General features: G+C 36.7%; 1 pseudogene; it reads right to left on the reverse strand.

Moving 5' to 3' along the window:
• LOC122797087 overlaps positions 1-10,928 on the reverse strand; it is a 30,508-nt pseudogene extending 19,580 nt beyond the window's left edge.
• Between the last annotated feature and the right edge of the window lie 298 nt (positions 10,929-11,226).

The following is an 11,226-nucleotide window of genomic DNA, read 5'->3' on the forward strand; positions in this document are numbered from 1 at the left end:
ATATCCATATTTATGGAGACATGATAAATCGTGGCATTTAGGAGTATGGATTACAAATAATTCCAGTGTGGCAGCTATGGATATATGGGAAGAGACTAAACAAAAGATAATATAAAAACTGAGAAATTGGAAGCTGTGTTATATAGATATGGATAGTAAAATACAAGCAGTTAAAATGTTTTTAGTCCCTTCAGTCTTATACTTAGGTCAGGCATATTTTTATTAACCAGAGGAGAAGTTGTGGCTAGCAATTCATAAATAACTGAAGGATTTTATCTGGGAGAGGAAGACTGCAACAGTCAACTGGGATAAGCTGATTCTTTTAATAGAACAAGGTGGATTGGGATTACCCAATTTGAAGTGGTATTTCAGAGCTACACAGTTAAGGGTTCTATACATAGCACAAGCAGAAACCTATAATTCAAAGTGGAAAGGGATGATAATGAAATGGGGGGGGCTTAAGAAACAAGCAGAGACTAGGATTTTGGATGCAGATCTTTAAGGAGAATAACAATAACCATACATAATATTATATTCATAAAGTAGCAGAAAGTATTCTAAGAACTAAGCCAACATGGAATGGAGAAAGGAGATGCTGCCAATATGAATGACTACAATTAGAGATTCAGACAATAGGCAAGAGGTGGCTGGAATTTATTGCAGAAAACTGATAAAGGAACCAATGTATTGGGTGCAAATAACAATACAGGGAAATGTAATAGAATGGGAAGATGCCAAGAATGCATTTGGACTGCAGGTTACAGATTGCCTTCCATATCAAAGACTGATATCAGAGTATATGCAAAGAGAAAGAAATGGGAAGGGGGGTTCTAAATGAAAAACCACCACTGGAAGAGTTTTTAGCAGAATCTAGAACAGAAGCTGTAATTAGTGGAACATATAAAATATTGCATGATAACTATAAGAATCAATCAGAGGAGGTTAAAAGGATTAGGAAGAGAGACTGGATAAGCAATTCACAAATAAATAAATGGGGGTATATGTATGTCTCCCAGATATGCAACAAAATCTAGAAGATTTAGGATTTTTGCTTGGAAATGTTTACATAGATATTTTTATACACCAAGTAGACTCCAGAGAATTTCTCCTCAGGTAGACAGCAAATATTGGATGTGATGGGGAAGAAAGAGGCCATTGGGATCATAATTTCTGGGAATACAATGAGTTAGCAGACTTTAAAGATTCCCTGCAGACTACTGTGTAGGAGATATTGGATGAGCAAATTGGTGTAACTAGGGAAATGACTTTTCCTGAGCTATGATATAGAATCAGAATTGCCTAGACATAGTAAGGCCTTCCTGAGTCTAATTATGGTGTCTGCCAAAAAAACAATTACGAGAAAATAGAAATCAAAGTCTAAACCAACTGTACTAGAAGTAGTGAATATCGTAACAGAGATAACACAACTGGAATTGGAATCTTTAAAAAGGGGTTGGAGTAAATTACATAGGAAACATTGGAATTGTGGGAACAATATATACAGGGGAGGAATGAGGTTTAAAAGAAGGGAGGACTTGCATGAGCTATGTAATGGCTGACTAACATTAATTGGGTAGATTATAAGTGATGTATAATGTCTGCAACTAGGATTATGTCAGTATGGTTTGTGATGTAAAATGCTTGCAGCTTGTATTATGTCAGTATGCTTTGTTTTCATTTACATAAATGTATGATTGATTATGTTATAACTGATAATTAAAAGAACAGGTAGTGAGATCATTAGAAAAGGGTAGGAGTAAAATACATTAAAATGGAAATTGTGGGAACAGTACATACAGAAAAATGCTTTGGAGGAAGAACAGAGTTTAAGAGAAGGCAAAAATTGAACAAATTATGTAATGTTGGTTTGATTATATGATATATAACAATATATATAATGTATAATATTTGTAAATGTGGACTTGTTAATATGGTGTGATTGCTTTTGTATAAATGCAAGTTTTCCTATGTCACAAGTGATAATTGAATAAAGGTGTTTAAAAAAGAATATCTTCAGTATCTGAATTAGACTACATGAAAATATGTGAAAGACTCAGTGTCTCATTTGTATCATTTATGAGTTTATACAATGCATCACTATCTGGCTTCCTTCGTATTTCTGATAAATGATGATCACAAATCCTTTCTTTTAATTTCCTATTCCTTTTATCAATATAAAAACCAGACAAGAAACACAAACAGAAATATATATCAAATTCATAGTATTACAATCTGAGTACAAATCATTATTATATCTAAGATTAGCAAATGGCTGTATAAATTCATTACGTCTGAACATATATTTACAAAAATACAATTTCTACATGGGAATGTACCCTTCCTTTGATTAACCACACATTTGTTGATTTTTACCTAGTTCCTTAAAACATAATTTTTGTTTCGAATTCATAATCTCTTATAGCTAAAATCAGGTCTATCATCGTTAGTATTCAACCTAGCTGTTTGTAACATTTGGCCTTTAGATATATTATTAAATAGAATGATTCTTGTTTTATACAGATAAATTATTTTCTACATTGTTCTTTGAGACAATTCTTTATTTCTTGTATTGTTCCACGTACCTGGCTCTGTTAAGGAGAAAATGTAAAAAGAAAAAGAAAGATGTAAAATATATAGGATATGATAAAATATGGTAAATTAGCTGTATGGAACACAAGTAAATGTACTTAGAGTAGGAGGGCACTGGATTGGAAATTGATTATTTTCTATTATTGGTAGGCTGGGGATAGTAGATGGTGATACAATTGTAACAGGTTTTTCATACCATTTAGCAATATGAATGGAGGTGATCGAAGAAAGGGAGTATATTAAAATAGGAAGGGAATAAAAAGAATAAAGGAGAAATTATGGAATGAAATTGTAGAGTGGGATCTATTGCAGTTATAGAAGGATCATATATCCATGAAGATATTTAAAAATGGTCTTAATGGAGGATTGAATAAAAAAAGAAGTATAAGAAGTATTTTTTTTCCAATGGCAGCATGATAGAAAAAAATGAAGGAAAAATTAAGTATGAGAAAATGTATAGAAATGCATAAGAGAATTTAGAGAATAATACAAGAGAGATTTATGATAAGGAAAAAGAAATACATAAAAGAGATCAAGAAAAAATAAGGTATTAGTGTTTAGGCACAGATATTTACAAGGGGGAAAGAAGGAAGTGTCTGCATATTTGAGTAAAATAGCAAATGGGGATATCAGTATAATTATGGAATTGAAATATGTAAAAGGAGAGGTAAAAAGAACACAAGACCAAATTCTAAGTATTGCAGTACAGTATGTAGAAAAATATATATAACAGTAAAAAGAAGGAAAATAAGAGAGCATGGAAAGTAAAAAAAAATCCAGCACAAGTTAAGGAAAGAACTGAAAACAAATTACAATTAGTGAAGTGGATGAAGTACTTAGGAAATTAAATGCAGATTCAGTATTACTCCCAGAGGGTGTGAAGTGTACCAGAAATTAAGGCAAACAGATCATTTTGTAAATGTACTGAATGAATTGTGGAAGGAATGGTTTGTTTGTGAAGAGCTATGTAGTACCATATTAAAATTTATATGAAAGAAAGATTAGAAGAATGAAACAAAACATGGAGACACATTATACTAAGTAACACAGAATATATATCTTTATGAGAACAATACTGGAGAAAATATAATTAAAGATGCAGGATATTATGGAAGAAAGTATAAAGGGTATAAAAGGGAAGGGATGGCAAGAATTGTTACTGGTTGTGAGAGAAATTGTGGATTATAAGTAAGAGGAAGGACCTGAAACTTGTGCAATGTGATATTAGTAATGTATTTGATACAATAGGACATGATGCTTTGTGAGATGTTATGGAGAAGAATGGATTATGTAAATAAATTAGGAGAATGTGTATGTCAATACATCAAAATGATAGTGAGAGTGTTAGTGAATGGGTGGCTAAGTAAGGAAATATGCATGAAATGTGGCATAAGACAAGGATGTCCCATGAGTGAAATATTGTTTGCACTGGAAATGAATGTTATAGTAAGTGAAATAGCTTATAAAATGAAAGAAGCTAGATATGTAATTTAATTCCTGCATATCATTGCTAGAATCTCCGTGTGCCTGACTGAGAGTATTTCTCAAACAATCTGGAAATATAGAGCTGATAAGTATGTTTTTCGCACTCTTAACCGATCAGTGTTCTGCACTGCCTTTATTTTTGCTTGACTGAATTATTTATATATTTGCTGACCGAATTTTGTTTTCTGATCTGTGCTGAATTTTTTTTTTGTTCCACCCTCCCACCCAACCGCTGTTGTGTTCTTAAAGGTGGTGGCTTTTGCAGTTGCCCACCCCTACTGCAAATTTGATCTGGGACACTCCTCCCAGTCCCATCTCATTAGCTCATCCTACCTAATACAGAGATCATTTGGGAATGCCAAACCCCTTAGTCCCTTAACCTTAAATTATCTTCTGTTCCTGCTCTTTCCATTTCCACTTTATAAAGGTAAAACAAACAAAAAAGACACTTTATTCAGCTGCTTATATGTTTTCTGTATTTGTGTTTCTTCCTACTACTCTGTTACTTCATCTTGCTTTTTCCTGCTACTTGCTGCTTGTTCTCTAAAATGTTCAACTGCACCTTTTCTGTTGCATTTATTACTACTTGTTTATAGCCTGTCCAAACTGTTAAATGTTATTCTAAGTTTTTAGTTTTGCTTTAGATCCACCCTTAGCTCTCCCTGGCCTTTCCATCTCAGATTCTGAGAAATATGGATAGACAATTTCCTACAGTTTCTCCTGCCAATCTGGTTGATATGGGCTTCCTGAGACAGTGTAGCAACTGCTTCATGTACACAGACAACCATCTACTACTGCTACCTATGAACACAATTTATGAGAGATGCAATTACATTAGGAACCTAAAGTCCATGCTCTCTCCCCTTCAAGCCAGTATATCTGGCACTGAAAAGGTTGTCAACACAATCACTACACCTCAGACACCACCCAGACCTACACAACACACACAAACATATGAGAAGGTCCTCCACATAAATATACCAAACAAAGGAGACCTCAGAGTCAAACACACTAAATCTCCACAGTCCTCCATCCCACATACCATGCATAGTCCAAACACCTGTGTCAAACAGCCACAAAGGAAACCCAACATATTAGTCATATGAGACTCCATTGTGAGACACACAGATGTGCTTCTCACTAGGCTGGATAAGGAGAAAGTCATGGTTAGTTGCCTGTCAAGTGCCAGAATCCACCATATCACATACGCTCTCAAGTCTCTCAACAACAGGCACTGTTATGACTCTGTCATAGTCAATATTGGCATGAATCACTTGAGTTGTACCTCTCTGGACTATATAAAGAGAGACATGATTGAGCTCACTGATTATGTCCGTAGCCTTAAGCAGCATTCTGCAATCACCCAGAATGATGCCTCAATACAAACAGAAAATGATTGACTTCAACAATTTTCTTAGTTTCTGGTATCATTCCAGGGGGATCCAGTACCTGACAACCTGGGTAGATATGATCGACAGACCACAATGCCATGCCAGAGATGGCCTGCATCTGTCTCACCTGGGCTTCAGGTTTCTGGCAAAGGCTCTTGCCTCACCCATAGTGCCTTTTTTTAGGAAAAGTCCTGAGGTCGATAAAACCAGCATAAAAATTTCAACAAAATGCAAATTAAAGGTCATGCAGCTAAACACTAGGAGTCTAAACATGAAACTGCACTCACTGCAAGCATTTTTAACCCTGGAGAATTCTGACATCTGTGCAGTCGCAGAACTCTGGTTCAAAGCTGTGGAGAGCACCCCATCCTTAGCTGGTTACTCATCCTATCATACATTCAGACCCCAAACTGTGGGCAGTAATGTCAAAGTAGGTGGAGTTTCAATATACATTAAAGACATACACACCTCCAGACTGGTCAAACAGTATGACGCACAGGAGACACACCAGATGAAGTTAACCATTGACAAGACCCCTATTCAAATCATAGCTATCTACAGGACCCCAAATCGGACTCAAGATGCCCAATCCACCTGTTTGGGCCTGTTCAAATCTATCAAGATTCAACCTTTTACCCTGATCCTGGGTGACTTTAACTTCCAAGCATAGATTGGAAGAACTACTCATGCCAGAACACAAATGCCAGGAGATTCCTCAATTTTGTCAATGCAAATGGCTTGGAACAGCTATTTGATACCACCACAAGAAGTGAAAATATCTTGGACATGATATTAACCAACTGGAGTAACCACTGCAGCATCCCTATAGTATCATCCTCCCTGGTAAGATCCGACCATAAATTGGTCACTTTTGAAGTCATCATCCCCCCCAACCCACCTCTATCTAGGATCAGACATAAAAACTTCTCCAAAGCTTATTGCAGCATACTGAGGGATGGTATAAACAGCTTCACAGCCCTCCCCACCCGTAGGAACTTGCACCAGTATCCAAAACTACACCAAAGCACTATACGAGTATTTATATAGATGCATGGAATCAGGAATACCAGACAGGACTAAATCATCCTCCACAAGGAAGATTAAACCTGTCTGGTGGACATCTGCAATAAATAAACTCTATAACAAAAGGAAAATTTGCTGTCCAAGATCAGGAAAGAGCAGGTGCCCAATTGAAAGCAATGTCTCCTTAGTCTGAACAAGCAAATAAGAGCACTAGTGAAATCCTCCAAAGTAAACTTTGAGTCCAAATTGGCCACATCTACTAGAGACAATCATAATGTCTTCTTCGTATATGTCCGCAACCTCAAAGGAAGCATGCAGATATATTCAGAACTGGTGGTCAAGGACACCACATATACAAATGCCGTAGATATATCAAACTTGCTAGATGACAGATTCAGTGAAAACATCACCCCTCTGTCCCCATCAGTAAATCAAGACATCCCCAGGACCTGCCCCCTTCCCCTTATATCTAGGGAATAGGTCATCACTGCTTTCTCAAAGGCAAAAAATACAGCCTCCATAGGACCTTATAACATACAAAGCTGCATCCTATGTAAACTCAGGCAGGAACATGCAGCACCATTAGGCACCCTATTCAACCAAAGCCTGAGTACTGGCTTCATCTCAGCTGAGTGGAGGACAGCCACTGTCATCCCTTTACACAAAGACGGAGTCCACCAATCTGGGAAATTATACACTATCATGGACCTCATTAACAAGGACATTGGCAACCTCCAAGCACTCAATCTCAAAGAGCTTGGCTTCATCAAGGGGAGGTCATGTCTGCTAAAGTTGGTCAACTTCTTTGAGACAGTCACCAAAGCCATGGATGAGGGGAAGATGGTGCACACCACTTACCTTGACCTGGCCAAAGCCTTTGACACTATTCCCCACTCAAGCATAATAGATAAACTCTCTCAACTAGGCATCAATTCATATGTTAACAGATGGGTAGCAAACTGGATCACTGATATAACCCACTTAGTCAAAATAGGGGAAGCAACCTTAAGCAGTAGATCTGTAACAAGCGGCATACCCCAGGGTTCAGTTTTGGGGCCTCTGTTATTTGGGATATACTTTTCTGAGGTTCAGACCAAAACCAGTGGGTTATGGCTGATCAAGTTTGCAGATTAATGCAAGCTGGGTGCTGTCATCAATTCCCCTAGTGATGTAGACATCCTCCAAGAGGGTCTCACTCAGACAAATGACTGGTGCCAGAAACATGGCCTCAAGATGAATAACAAAAAATGCATCATCATCCCCTTTGGGGAGAGTGATGTCCCCACAAATTATCTCATTAATAACAACATCCTAAGCACTCAATCAGTTGTGAGGGATTTGGGTACCCAGGTTGATGGCAACCTGACTTTTGACCACCATGTTGCTTGCATTGTATGGAAAGCCTTCTACATGGCCCACCTCATAAGTAAGGGTATCTCATCAAGGGACAAGGAGATCATAACATCCCTGTATTCTTCCCTTATAAGGCCCATTATTAAGTTCAATGCCCCTTTTGATATGTACCTCGCAAAGCACATGCAGCAGCTGGAGAGACCGCAGAGACTCCTCACCAGGAGAATCCAGGGCCTCAAACAGCTACCATACACAGGTAGGCTAAAAGCCCTATCCCTCTACTGAGTTTCATACAGACTCCTCAGAGGTAACCTCTGAGGCCACTCTGAGATCACTCAAGTAACTCACATGCATAGCCTCAACCTGGTCTGTGACATCAACAGGACTTGGTGGGACAGATTTGTGTCTCAGAGACTCCCCCATCTATGGAATAGACTCCCTCTCCATGTCAAGCAGAGTACCTCTTTACCCTTTAAGTGCAACCTGGATAATTGGATGGGAAACAGAAAATATACCCCTGGGATTCCACCTGTGTCCCTCTGGACAGGGGCATCGACTGCTAACTTGTCTAAACATGGGCTAAACTTTTGCCTAGGCTTATAAAGGCCTCAGGGCCAATAGCCTAGTAACCTCCTATGATCCTAAAAGGACGTGGTGATTCCAATAGTTTTGACATATGCAAATGATATAGTTGCAGTTGCTAAGAATAAAATATGGATGAGGGAAGTGCTGGTTTGTCTGAATGGATGTTTAAGGGAAATAGGAATGACCTTGAATAAAGATAACATTAAGGGATTGGGTGATGTGATGAAAATTGGGGGTGCATTGGGAATGACCTTGAATAAAGATAACAGTAAAGGGGTGGGTGATGTGGTGAAAATTGGGGTGCATTTTTCAGTGAATGAAGTGCCCTTGGTAGGGATAATAGTTGTGAAAAATTATGTAGTTGTGATGCAATGGGAGGGTTTGATAAAATAAATGAAAGAAATATGTCCTCTGTGGAGGATGTATAGATTAAAATTCTGGGAAAAGGTTTATCTGATGAATTCTGTACTAATGATTAAACTGGCATATATATCAAAAGTTGATATGATCACAGAAAATATAAAAAGGAAATTGTGCAATTGGTATTTCTTTCATATGGGGTTCAAGATTAAACCCAATGAAAAGAGGTGTACTCTTTTTGAGTGAAGATGAAGGGAAGTTGAGGTTACTAAATCCAGATGTTTATTAAAGTGCTGAAAGGAAGCAAATGAGAAATATATAGTGAGAATGTTTAAATATAAGTAGAAAAGATTCTAGGATTTGGTGAGAATAATAATAATAAGAATATATACATAAAGGAATTAAAAATATCAAGAAAAATACTAATATGGAAAAAATAAAAATTTATGATGTAGAGAAAGATAAAAGGATGTGGTGGAATAATGTGATGAAACAATATTATTATGCAAATCCATGGCAAAATTTACTAGAAGATATATATATATATATATATATATATATATATATATATATATATATACACATCCCTTTTGATTCAGCAAATTTACGTTTCATCGAAATGTAAATTCGCGACCTCACTTTCGTGAAAGTGCATTTCGTGTAAAAATAAAAATAAAAAAAACTACAGAAAATAAATAAAAACATGCAGTTTGCATGTAATGTTAGTTGTACATCGACGTTTAGTGTTGATGTACAACTAAGCAAACTATTGCTGAGATCATGGTACAGTGGGGATAAGAGAATATTCCCTTTTCCCCACTGCAGTCAATCTCAGAGTGAGAATATTAAAGTAGGGGGAGTGTGGGGGGCACAGTCCCCCACATGGGGGATTGCCCCCCTGTATAATTGTCTTTAGTGTGTTTTTTTTATTTAGGTTTTATGTTTGTTTTTACATGAAAGTGCATTTTTGAAAAAATGCACTTTCGCGAAAGTGAGGTCGTGCGATGAAACATAAATTTGCTGGATCAAATGGGATCCATATATATATATATATATATATATATATATATATATATATATATATAAACACTAACAAACTTCTAGGAGATGGAAGAAGAGAACTAAGCCAAACAAATGTTAAGAGCTTTCTTTCTTTAATCGATATAAGAACTTAATCAGAAAAAAAATAAAAAAATGAAATAAAGCCTTGTTGTGCCTCTCTTTAAAAGCAAAAACAGTGGATAAGCATCATGTATAAACAATGCAGCAAAATAAAACAATGCAGTCACCAATGATAAACAGCTTTGTAATGTAGTAGGTAGAGTTCACCTGTACCATCGCAAAGCACATTTAATATTCAAGTTTTCATTAATGCCTGGGGAAGCTGTCTAGTGCTAAAATAGATAGTATTTGGAAACGTGCCTATGGTCCTGTATAACAGTTTCTTCCACTTTAATGGGAAAGCATATCAGCAGATAGGAGGAGTTGCCATGGGGTCAGAAAAGGCCCCTGCATATGCTAACTTAGTTTTGAGTGCATGGGAAATGCATACTTTGGTTCATTTGCCTGCTTTTGACAAAACTAAAATGTAGTGTCATTATATTGATATCTTTTTTTTTTATCTGGCAGGGGTCCATAAGTGAACTACATTCATTTATTCGGACTCTGTCTGACAGCACTGATTTTCTTAGTTTTGTTATTTCAGGGTAGGGGTCTACTGTCCAGTTCCTGAACATGGAGATCACTCTGGTTGCTGACTCATTAGAATCAAATGTGTTCTACAAGAAAACTTACGGAAATAATTTTTTAGACTTCACTAGTCAGCACCAATATTATATGAAAGCGAACATTATTAGGGGGCAGTTTATTAGGCTGTCTCGCTTAGTAAATAATGATGTTTTCCTGCAAGAGTGCAGTTTTCTTAAGGAGTTATTTACACACAGAAACTATCCAATTCAGCTCGTGGAGAACATTTCTGATGATATTTGTTTAATACGTACTACCAGATTTAGACCTATTCTTAGATTTGGCTTTGAACTTAAACAATTAAGGGACTCCAATACTGACCATACACTTTGCTTTCAACTACCAATTAGTGTAGACAAGTTTTCTATTACAAATGTTACCAAAAAACTGGGACATTGTTACGAGCTGCAGAGAACTTGCTTCGGCTCTGGGCAACAGCCCAAGCTTTGCTTTAAAAAAAATAGACCTATTCACAGTTCTTTTGAAAAGAATGATAAACCATTTTTGATTAAAGAAACAAACCTCAGGTATGTTTTCTTGTGGTGGGTGTGTCACTTGTAAACACATTCAAACAGGAACAGAATATGTTTTCAAGCACTGTAATGTTAAAGTGCTTTTTCACAGATACTACGACTGCCAAAGTAGTAATGTTGTTTATGCTGGTATTTGTGTCTCGTGAGTTCTTTGTTGTTGG

This window comes from Protopterus annectens, chromosome 3.part0, assembly GCF_019279795.1.
Source record: "Protopterus annectens isolate FY-2018-M chromosome 3.part0, PAN1.0, whole genome shotgun sequence".
NCBI lineage: Eukaryota > Metazoa > Chordata > Ceratodontiformes > Protopteridae > Protopterus > Protopterus annectens.